The following is a 10,753-nucleotide window of genomic DNA, read 5'->3' as shown; positions in this document are numbered from 1 at the left end:
CACCAATTTGGCATGCTAGGTTTGAGTTCAAATTCCTGCACTACCAAACGATTTATTTTGATGTGAGAAGCCTAAGGTGGCACAGGTTTTCCTGTCCTGTGAATGTCCTGGGTCTCATTGAGGATGGAGAATGCTATATTGGTAACTCTTAGCCATGGGAATAGGTTGTCATCCATGTCAGCACAGTTATATCTGTCACCCCATACACAATAAAATACACAATACATCCATGAAAAAGACACAAAATAGAAAGAATAACTACACTGAATGCAAGATGCATACCACACATGTAAGTAAAGAAAAATCTTATGTTTTAAAAAGGTGGGCTTGTTATTTTGTCCAGTGCTGGGGCTTCAAATCAGGCCCTGCAACAGGCCTGACATTCTACTCTTCAAAGATGGTGAGCTTACCCTTCTTCCACAGTGCAACAGAATTACCCAGACCTGAGCTAAAAATCCCAGCACTGACAAAAGATTCATATTGATGTCAGAAACTAAAAATCCCAGCACTGACAAAAGATTCATACTGATGTCAGAAGCCAGTCGTTGTGACTTTTATCCTCTCCTGTGAAAGTCCTGGGTCACAAATATGATGGAGAATGCATGGACAACACTGTAACCTTGGTAACTGTTAGGTTTTTAAAAAGAGGTAGCCGAGTAAGAACAGCACCAGCACACACGTGGTATTCAGATAAGGGGTAGGTTTATTCAGTAGACCTGCTGGGACCAGGCAAGGTTGGCACTCCACGTGGCTGGGAAAGGCCTGGGAATGAGAGAAAGCTAGGAAGAGAGGAAAGAGAGAGAAAAGAGTAGAGAGAGGGGTAAGAACAGTAGCACTCACGTGGTATTCAGGTAAGAGGTAGACCTGCTGGGACCAGGCAAGGTTGGCACTCCACGTGGCTGGGAAAGAGAGAGAGCAAGAGAGCAAGAGAGCAAGAAAAGAGCAGCAAGAGCTAGAAAGAACAGAGAGAGAAAAAAGGGAGAGTCTGGGCCTGGGCTAGCCCTTATGTAGGGTATGGGTGGGGAAAGGTGTGGCCACATCAAATTCAGATGTGACCTCAGCGGATGCAGATGTGACCTCTTCCCAGTGTACCAGTTGCCTAGGTAACGCAGGTACTGGGTGGAGACTTTGCTGCGAGGAGGGTGGAGTCTGCTTGCCATCTAGGAGCGGACCTTACAGTAACGGGTTCTCATCCATGTCAGCACTGTCATAGCAGTCACCATACTTATTAAAATACACAATACCTCCATGAATTAGAGACAAAATAAGGAGAATAAATGCACTGAACCCAAGATGCTAACCAAACATATATGTCAATATAGATCCTTTGTTTAAATTATGAATTTCTGACTATAGTGGACCACCCTGGGGATCAATGTCAGATTCTGGGATTGGCCATACTCCTTAGTTGCTCACAGGTTCATATGATCACCTTGAATGATTGGCCAATTTGTTTTGCTCTGCCCTGAGTTCAGATACCAGCATTATCAACAAGTGGATCGTGGAGTAAGAAGGAGAGTGTGAAACTTTTTTTCCTTTTCTCTGAGAATCCTGGGGGTAAGGCATGAGAGAGAACATTTCTACAAATCTAGATGTTCTGTGATAGGTTGTCATCAATGTAATAAACACATTGAGTACATAAATGAATAAAACAGAAGATACAAGGAACAACCCCACCAAACATGTATGGACTGAACATCTATAGGTAAGTATAAACCTATTTTTACAATATATAGAAATAGTATGATTTCCAGGTCTGGGTCTTGAATTCAGGACTAGTGAAAAGACCTGACTTTTTTATTTTCATGAAAGGTGATCTTCCCCTTTATGCACATTGCTGCAGATTTACCCAGAGCCTGAGTTACAATCCAAAGCCTGTAAGAATAAACTGTGTGAATTGCATGCCAGGGAGTTAATTTTTTTCTCAGCATGGGTTTTGAACTCAGGTCGTGGCAACACTGCCTCAGCTTTGATCACACTAGGATGGGGTGCAGCCACTGGACACACAGGTGCTTCTGGGATTCTACACCCCCACGTGTTGCAAGGAAAACAATGCACAGAAAAAATGTGGCCTTTTATGTTTTCTTCCTTTGCACAGTGACCCTACTGGGTCTGAATGACACTGTTGCAAAGGGTACTTCACCTTGCATTTCTGAAGGCTGGCAGACAATCAAGAAAGCCATAGGCCCACGTGGCAACATAGGCCCTCATTTCAAATCCCCATACTGACACCAACCAATGGCAGGAAGTACTAAGAAACTGGTTCCCATCCAAAGGCATAACACTGGAATTTTGTCAAAGTCACAGTTGAATGAGTTGATCGTGAATGATGATCCTATAAAATTAAACAGCATCATTTCAGAAGGCTGATTGATTTTATTTAATATTTATGAAGCATTAAAAAGAATATTATTACTTACAGGAACACAATAATTTCAGGACACTGAGTGCTTTCATTAATATTTTAAGGATGAAAACAATAACATTAATTACATGGACGCATAATAAATACCCAGGAATTGGTAGGAATATAGTCTATATAACTGAATAATGTATAAACATCTCTGGCACTCTATAAACACACACACACACACACACACACACACACACACACACACACACATATGCCATCTACATGTCAATCTGTTCTTCTTTGATTAACCCCAGGGGTTCTCAGGTCCTGGGAACAACCTGCACCTTAATTTCCCCCAGGATGGCATGTTTGCACTCACCCATTCATGAATTTGGCCTTGTAGGCCATGAGTTCAGATGTCAGTACTCCCAAACAATGAATCGTGGAGTAAGAGGATGATGGTGACACATGGATTCCTTTACTGTGCATCTTCTGTGTGTCAGGTATGAAGTGGAATACATCTGTAGACCTATATCCTATGTAGTCAATGTTTTATGTGCTATAATAGTCAATACAATAAATGGTCAATACATGAATAAAACAAAAAATAAAATAACTACTCTGAATGCAATACGGTGTCAACATATGTATAAGAATATAAAACATATATGTAAATTGTACATGAATAGGGTGTTTTCTAGTGCTGGTGATCGTTTTCAAGCCTAAGGAACAAACTTGAATTTTTTGACTTTAAGGAAGCAAGCTTCCCCTTCCCACACAGTGCAACAGAGGTACCCAGACTATGAGTTCCAATCCCAGTGCTGGTAGAAAAAACTCACCTTTATAGTATTTGAGGCCCAATTCTTAGGTATTTCATTATGCCTCCATTTGATGAATGTGATTGCTTAAATGCTTAATAAAATATTAACTAAAATCAATCAGTGTCGTGTAATATAAGTGTGTATAATTTTATCCTAGAATCATTCAAGAACTGTTCATTCAATCATGACTTACATCACATTACATTGGCAATCATATGGATAGGAACAAGTTTCTTAGGATCTCCTACAATTTGGAGGTGGCACGACCAGGATTTGAATTGTGGGCTCCAGCTCCCACCACTTCAACCCGAGGATCGGGAACTCACCAGTCTGTCCAAGAACATCAACAAGGCCAATGATTAGGCAGGCACCAGTGGATCTCAGCAGTCCTTCTTGATACTTACAAGGCTGTGAATAGAGGATCATGGTCAAAGTCACCCTAAGCAGGAAAATCCTTGAGACCCCTGTCCAACTTCAGTGCCAACAAAGCCAGAAATCTTGTGGCTCTAGTGTAGAGGACCAGCCTTGAGCAAAAGCAGCTCATGAACTGTGCCCAGATCCTAAGTTCAAAGTCTGGGACTGGCAACAAACAGAACTATACAGCAATCTGTGTAGCCATCCAGTTAAAGCAGGTCACCCTCTTCTCTCCAACTGAATTGGACAGAATTTCCTGGGAAAAAGGCTGGGAGAACCACTGTCATCTTGACTCCGCCCATGCTGCTTGCTTCACAGGATTCTGGCCACACCCCCATTCTTTCATGCTTCTTTCTGACCAATGGGATACAAGAATGGTGGCCATGCCCACATTCCATGCTGCCAGGTAGCACTGGGATTCCCTCTGTTAGTTTACACCACTACCAGCAGTTCAGGAAGGTAGAAGGGGCTGAGTCCTGAGGAATAGACTCGAGGTGACTTTGGAGTTTAGTAGAAAATTGATGCTCGCACCCCACCTGGCCCCTCCCCTCCCTTCACGCAGTGCCAAGTTTCAAACCTCAATCAATGTCTAGCTGCCAGCCGGCCTAAATCCCAGACCGGGTCCCTGCCCCTAGTCTTCTGCTCTGGGCCCATGTGTCCACAATGCTGGCGCCATCGCTGCTGCCCCAATTGGAGCAGCTGCCAACAGCTTCTCCCAGCAGCACAGGTGAGTTTCTGTCCCAACAACAACATACCCTGGGTCAAACACCCCTCTGGGGGCACCATGTCCCCCCTGCTTGTTTCCTCTCCATGGCGCTGATGAGCCACCTTTCTGTCTTGAGGATTTCTGAGATAGAAACTACAAATATGCTCAGGCTGGGCTGGATCATGGTCCTCCTGTGAAAGGTATGTTCCACCAGGCCTGGTCCTCTGTAATTGGGATGGTAGACATGTGGTGTCATGCTCAGTCATCGGTTAACATGGATTATCCTAAACTCAGTCCATAGCAGCGGATTCTTGACCACACGTGAAGCTCTTTGTAGGGCCTCAACCATTGGACCTCAGTCTCCTCACAGGACAGTTGTGAGGAAACAAGGGATTTATACAGAGCGATCTCTGGAAAAGAGAGGGAATGGCCTTCAGATAAGGTTTTAGCAATTCTGTGAGCATATGACAGGAAGATACCAGAAAGGGCTCAGGTGGGGCCTGTTATTAATCATGCAACAGGTGTGGGATTATGAACCGAAACATGGCTCTCTTTCATTACTACCTTATCCCAATGAGGAAGGGGATCCTTCACTTTGTTCAGTTTTGCAGCTGGGGAATCTGAGGCAAAGAGAAGCCAGATGACCTACTTATGACCTCAAGTTCACAGGAAGCTCGGCCTGACTTCTCTACCATGCTCCCTAGGACAATGGGTGCTATTCAGTCCAGTTCTTGTGGTGGGAAGTCCACTTCTTTCAATCGTGGTTCTTGAACTCTAGGATTGGGCATTGTTCCCGAGCTCCTCAGCTCAAGGCTTGCGCTTTATCACTTGATCCCACAGTGTCACTTCCAGTTTTCTGGTGGTTCTTTGGAGATAAGATTCTCAAACACGTTCCTCCAGGGCTGTCTATGAACCATGATCCTCATATCTCAGCATCCAGTGTAGTTAGGATTAGAGTTTTATGCCACTGGCACCTGATTTAAGTGTAATTCTGATTTTCTCTCTCTCTCCCTCCCTCTCTCCCTCTCTCCCTCTCTCCCTCTCTCCCTATCACCAACTCTCCCTCCCTCCCTCTCTTCCTCTCTCTCTCTCTCTCTCTCTCTCTCTCTCTCTCTCTCTCTCTCTCTCTCTCTCTCTCTCTCTCTCTCTCTCTCACTGTAGCTCTCAGGAACGGGTAGAATGGGTGCTGTAGGAGGTGGGCCAATGTCCCCAGGTAGCTGGAACCCAAGATGGCCCACTCATTCTGGAGTTGGGCTGTGGGTAGGGAGCTGTCTCGTTCAGCATGTTGATACATCTCCATGAGATCAACCCTCTGAGCCCTTGCAAGACTGTCAGGGTTATTCATTTTCCACCTAGCCTTACTGGATTTTTTATATTGTATTCTTTTCTACATTATTTTCTAGCACCTGGCCAATATTATGGTACATAGTTACAGAATGAAAATGTAATGTTAACTTAAGAAAGTCATTTAGGGATCTGGGAATGTGGCTTCATGATATGATGATTGCCTAGCATGCATGAAACCCTGAATTCAATTCCTCAGTACCACATAAACAGAAAAACACTGGAAATGGTGCTGTGCCTCAAGTGGTACAGTGATTGCCTTGAGCAAAAAAGGAAAAAAAAACCCAAAGCAAAAAACATTTAATTAGTAAATGCAAAATAAAGAACCCCTACTTGGAATATGTAATTGCTCTCCTGCCATACTGACACCTGACAATAGTCCATAATTCATGTACTTTTTCTTATATTAGGATATTGTGTTGAAAAAAAGTTTTGTTCATTAGGTCAGAGCAATTAATGTCTTGAATGTGCTTAGATGTCAGGTGAAGATTAATTCTGGAAATTCAAAGATTCCAGGTTTTTGAATGGTCTCTGCTAATCACAATGAGAAGGGTAGTCTAAGTGAGATTTGGAAATCTTTTTGGTTATTCATGGCACCACAACGGCAGAGGCAAATTAACAGTTGTGACAGAAGAGAAGGAATAACTCCAGAGGTAATGAATAAATGATAGTTACTAACGTATACCAGAAACGTTTATAGAGAACCATTTTTGGTTATTGAACAAATAGTTATCAACTAGTCTTATTCCGCATTACCTTTAGCATTCTAAATCTCTTAGGCTACTTCTTAATCTCTGTGTAATACATGTATCTCCTTCTGTGCTGTTTTTTCTTACCTTAACTTCTTTGCTTTTTAAAAATCTCAGTCTTTCTATATTTCTCTATGAACATTTCCTGATACTAAATACACCTACACAGACGGCAGAGAATGCTAACTAAGGGTCCCATAGCTCATGAGTCATTAATGAAACAACATGGAAAAGGAGGACATATTTATTGTTACCTCAAATTTTCTGAAAAGCTGCAATGCCATCATTTGATTCAAATATCCATTATTTGTCTACATAGTATCATTCAGTGCACATAAATGCAAATATGAGCTGGGTGCTGGTGGATCACGCCTGGAATCCTAGCTATTCAGGAAACCAGAGAATTGTGGTTCAAAGCCAGCCTGGTCAGGAATGTCCATGAGACACTTATCTTCAATTAACCACCTGAAACCCAGAAGTGGTGCTGTAGCTTAAGCGGTAGAGCACTCAATTTGAGCTGAAGAGCTGTGGGAGTGCGCCCAGGATCAGAGTTCAAGCCCCACAACCAACAAAAAGTGCAAATATTACCTAAGTTTCCCCAAAAGGAAGGACAAGATCAATAAACTTCCCAAGCAGAAGAAATAATTTCAAAATGATTCAGTGCACCTACTTTTGCTGAGTTATTTAAATTATGGCTTCTTTGCTAGACATATTGTCTTCCTTTAAAAATTGTCAAATACTAGCTTTACAATAAACTTCGTCTAATATTTTTTGTTTCAAAAGAGAAGTCTATACAGTTGATGTCACTTAGCTTTCTTACTATCTTAATTCAAAGCCAAACCAGGCAGGAGAGTATGTCAAACTCTTATCGCAAATTGAACACCAAAAAACCAGAAGTGGAGTTTTGGCTCAAACAGTAGATTACTAGCTTTTGGGGTAGGTGGGCAGGAAAGACAACTGTTCAGGGACAGGATCCAGCCTCTGGGTTCAAGCCCCAGGACTAGCACAAACTAAACAAACAAGCAAATAAAAATCCCAGATTTTTCTTTGGGGCCCTCCTTAAAGGTGAACTGGTCAGAGTAGAGTCTTCTTTTGCTGATCATATTGACTGGATCCTGCTTTTTTGGAATCCTTGTTGCTCTGCAGAACTCAGAACCAGACCAAAGGAATTGATAACTGACTCCTGCATCAAGAGAATCATCTCAGGATTGAAATAGCCATCTATAAGATACTTTAAAACCTCTATGTCTTTGTTACTTTGCAGGAGAACACTTTTAAAACAATGTTATTTCCTTTTGTTTTATACTGGCCTTCAAATGGTACATTATTTCTTTTTGTAACACTATGAACTAGAAGTTTACAAAAAAAAATTATATGAGTAAAGAACACACTCAAAAGCCAGGGACAGAGTTTCCTTCAAGCCTTGGGATAACTTTCTTGTACAGTAAAAAGGAAAGCACAAGGTAACTTGAACTTTGTTTTTCCTCTATGTTCCATTCCTCTCCTGGGGTCAGTTTCCACATCCAGTAACAGTTACTTCCAGTAACAATCGATGGTGCTGCTTGAGGTATAGTGAATGTTTTCTGGCTTCACTGCTAGAAGACTAGAACACCTATGGACCTGAGGTAAAACGTATTTCAGAGAAAATTTAGTAAAGAGAAAATATGAAATTTATATTGCTTATAAATATATTATACATGAGTACATTGAGTTCAAACTTTGTAAGTTCTCTGTAAGTTAAGGCGAATTTTAAATAGGAAGAAGGTTTTCAGAACATTCTTTTTGTGACTGTACGTGCTGTTCATTATTTCCCAAGTGTGCATGAGCTAACAGTAAGGAAACAATAGCAATAATAGGAGAAAGAGAAGTTCTGTGTTTAAGTATAAGGGTTACATACAGTATAGAAGACTACAAATAAGCAACATTGAAACAATAAAGCCAAGTCCAGTATGTAGATTTATGAGAGTGATATACAGAAAGCAAGAACCCTATGTGGAACATGAAGTATGAGGCCACTCCCATTCTAAATCATGCTTGCTAATCATGCAACTTTGTAGAAAGTACAATGGAAGAATAATTCTGTTTTCAATGAAAGTCAGATATAAAAGCATGGATTTAATTGGAAAAATGTCCATCTTGTGAGAGCAGGGATTATGCTAGCAATAAACTGGTGTCTAAGATCTCATTTCTTTTTTTTTTCTTTACACACACACACAGACACACAGACACACAGACACAAACACACACACACACACACACACACACACACACACACACACACACACACACACACACACACACACACACACACACATATATATATATATATATATATATATATATATATATATATATATATATATTTGTTGGCGGTGATCTTGGGACTTGAACTCTGGGCCTGCGAGCAGTCTCTCTGCTATTCAGCTCAAGCTAATGCTCTACCACTTGATCCACAGTGCCAATTCCAGTTTTCTTTTAGTTAATTTGAGAAAAGAGTCTCTGGGACTTTCCTACTGGGGCTGGTTTTGAACCTCAATCCTCATATCCCTCCATAACCCAGCTTACGATCACATTCCTAACAGTGTACACTCAAGATGTGTAATGTGTCTGTTCATCTATCTTTATAAGAATTCTTTAGTTAGGGCTGAAAGGTGTCTCAGAGGTACAGAGCTTGCCTCGCATGCATGAGGCCCTTGGTTCGATTCCTCAGTACCACTTAAGCAAAAAAGAAAAAAGCCAAAATTGTCGCTGTGACTCAAGTGGTAGAGGGCTAGCCGTGAGCTGAATTGCTGAGGGACAGAGCCCAGGACCAGAGTTCAGGCACCATGACCAGACACCCCACCAAAACAAAAAAAAAAGAATTCTTGAGTTAAAAATATGGGCTACAGCTTAGACATTACTCTCACAAAAATGTTTGTCGTTTAAAAGTTGATACTCCTGGAGAAATAAAACCTAAGAATGTAAAGGAGTCTGGGAAGTTCTATTGGCATCCAGCCTGGGCAGAACACTCTTTGCAACAGTATATAAAATTAAGCAGTCAAAATCTGGATTGGAAGAATGGCTCAATTGATGGAATATCAGTCATGAGCAAGATTGCTTAATAAAAGCTTGAGGCTTTTGCATATATACATACAGACATACACATACACCCAGAGGCACTTATATATGCACACACAAATACACAAATGAAACAACTCTCAGAATGTGTAGAAAAGTTACAAAACAATAAATATATGTCCTGAACAAGACTAGAATCAAGTGATAATTTTTAATATTTGAAAGTCCTCAAATGAACTTCCTTCAAATAAGTTTGAGAATATTACATTGGTAGGGATCAGAGATAGTAAGAATCAATAATCATTATTAAAGGGATCAGATCCATGGAGGAATGAATCAGAGATCTGGCAGGTGCATTTGAAAATGTTCATATCCTGTATCAAATGTTAGAACATCTTTGAAAATAGTAGATAAAGTTTAAGCAGTCACTCTGGTGTATAATATCACTGGAGAAGTTCAGAATTGGTAGTCTATATCTAGATTAAATAAACCAAGAAACTATGGCAGGGCAATGTGATACAAGCTTAGAATTCTAGCACTGAGATTAAGACAGGAGATTAGAGAATGGAATTACATATTGATACCTTCCCTGGACCAAAGTGTATAATTTTAACTTAATAAAACAAAATAAACAAGAAAGGAATACATAGTTGGACATTTGGGCTAATTTTGTCATTATGTTTTGAGAAGTCAAATTTCCTGTTGAAATGCAACTCATACTTAATCCTCACTTGTGTTTTAAATTCTCTCTTCATTACAGAACACTCCTAGATGCAAAATGACTCATGATTCCCATCCAAAATTTGAAAAAATAAGTTATCATCATTCTGTTGTAACCCAAAGAAATGATGAAGAATTACACAAGCTTAAGCTTGGAAAAATAGCAAAGTTCGTCTAATGAAGGATTTTGAAGATCTTGCTAAATTAGAATTTAGATTTAAAATATTTTGGTTTTGTTTGTAATTTTATATTCTATAGGATTCTACAAAATTGTTTTTAATTAGAGGGTTTAATTGACATTCACAAATGATTTTGCATTCTATGTGCCTAGAATATTCTTTCAAAAACTTAGTTAATAGATAATTCCAACAGTTCATGTATGAAATGATAATGTGAATGTTGTAGACAGAGTTGCCAACAAATTGATGACATTAATTTATGAATTTAGAATAAGAGAAATTTTTGGAGTCTTTGGTATAACATGGTATGAAGAGTATAATCGTGTGACATCTTCTTTCTTCTACCTGTATGTAACACAGGAAGCAATTTCCTTAATTATTTGCTACTGTATACAGTGAGAAAAATGTTA

The 10,753-nt window shown here is 40.1% G+C and overlaps 1 long non-coding RNA gene across 1 annotated transcript; it reads left to right on the top strand.

Moving 5' to 3' along the window:
• The first annotated feature begins 4,043 nt into the window (after positions 1–4,043).
• On the top strand, positions 4,044–10,338 carry LOC138834495 (uncharacterized). Its single transcript, XR_011374145.1, has 3 exons — positions 4,044–4,315; positions 7,902–8,012; positions 10,205–10,338. It is a non-coding gene; the product is annotated as an uncharacterized lncRNA (long non-coding RNA).
• Positions 10,339–10,753: the final 415 nt, after the last annotated feature.

Source organism: Dipodomys merriami, unplaced genomic scaffold (genome assembly GCF_024711535.1).
Source record: "Dipodomys merriami isolate MVZ:Mamm:240054 unplaced genomic scaffold, mDipMer1.0.p SCAF_217, whole genome shotgun sequence".
NCBI classification, from domain to species: domain Eukaryota; kingdom Metazoa; phylum Chordata; class Mammalia; order Rodentia; family Heteromyidae; genus Dipodomys; species Dipodomys merriami.
Note: the sequence above shows the minus strand (reverse complement) of the source record. Positions and strands in the feature narration are given on the sequence as shown.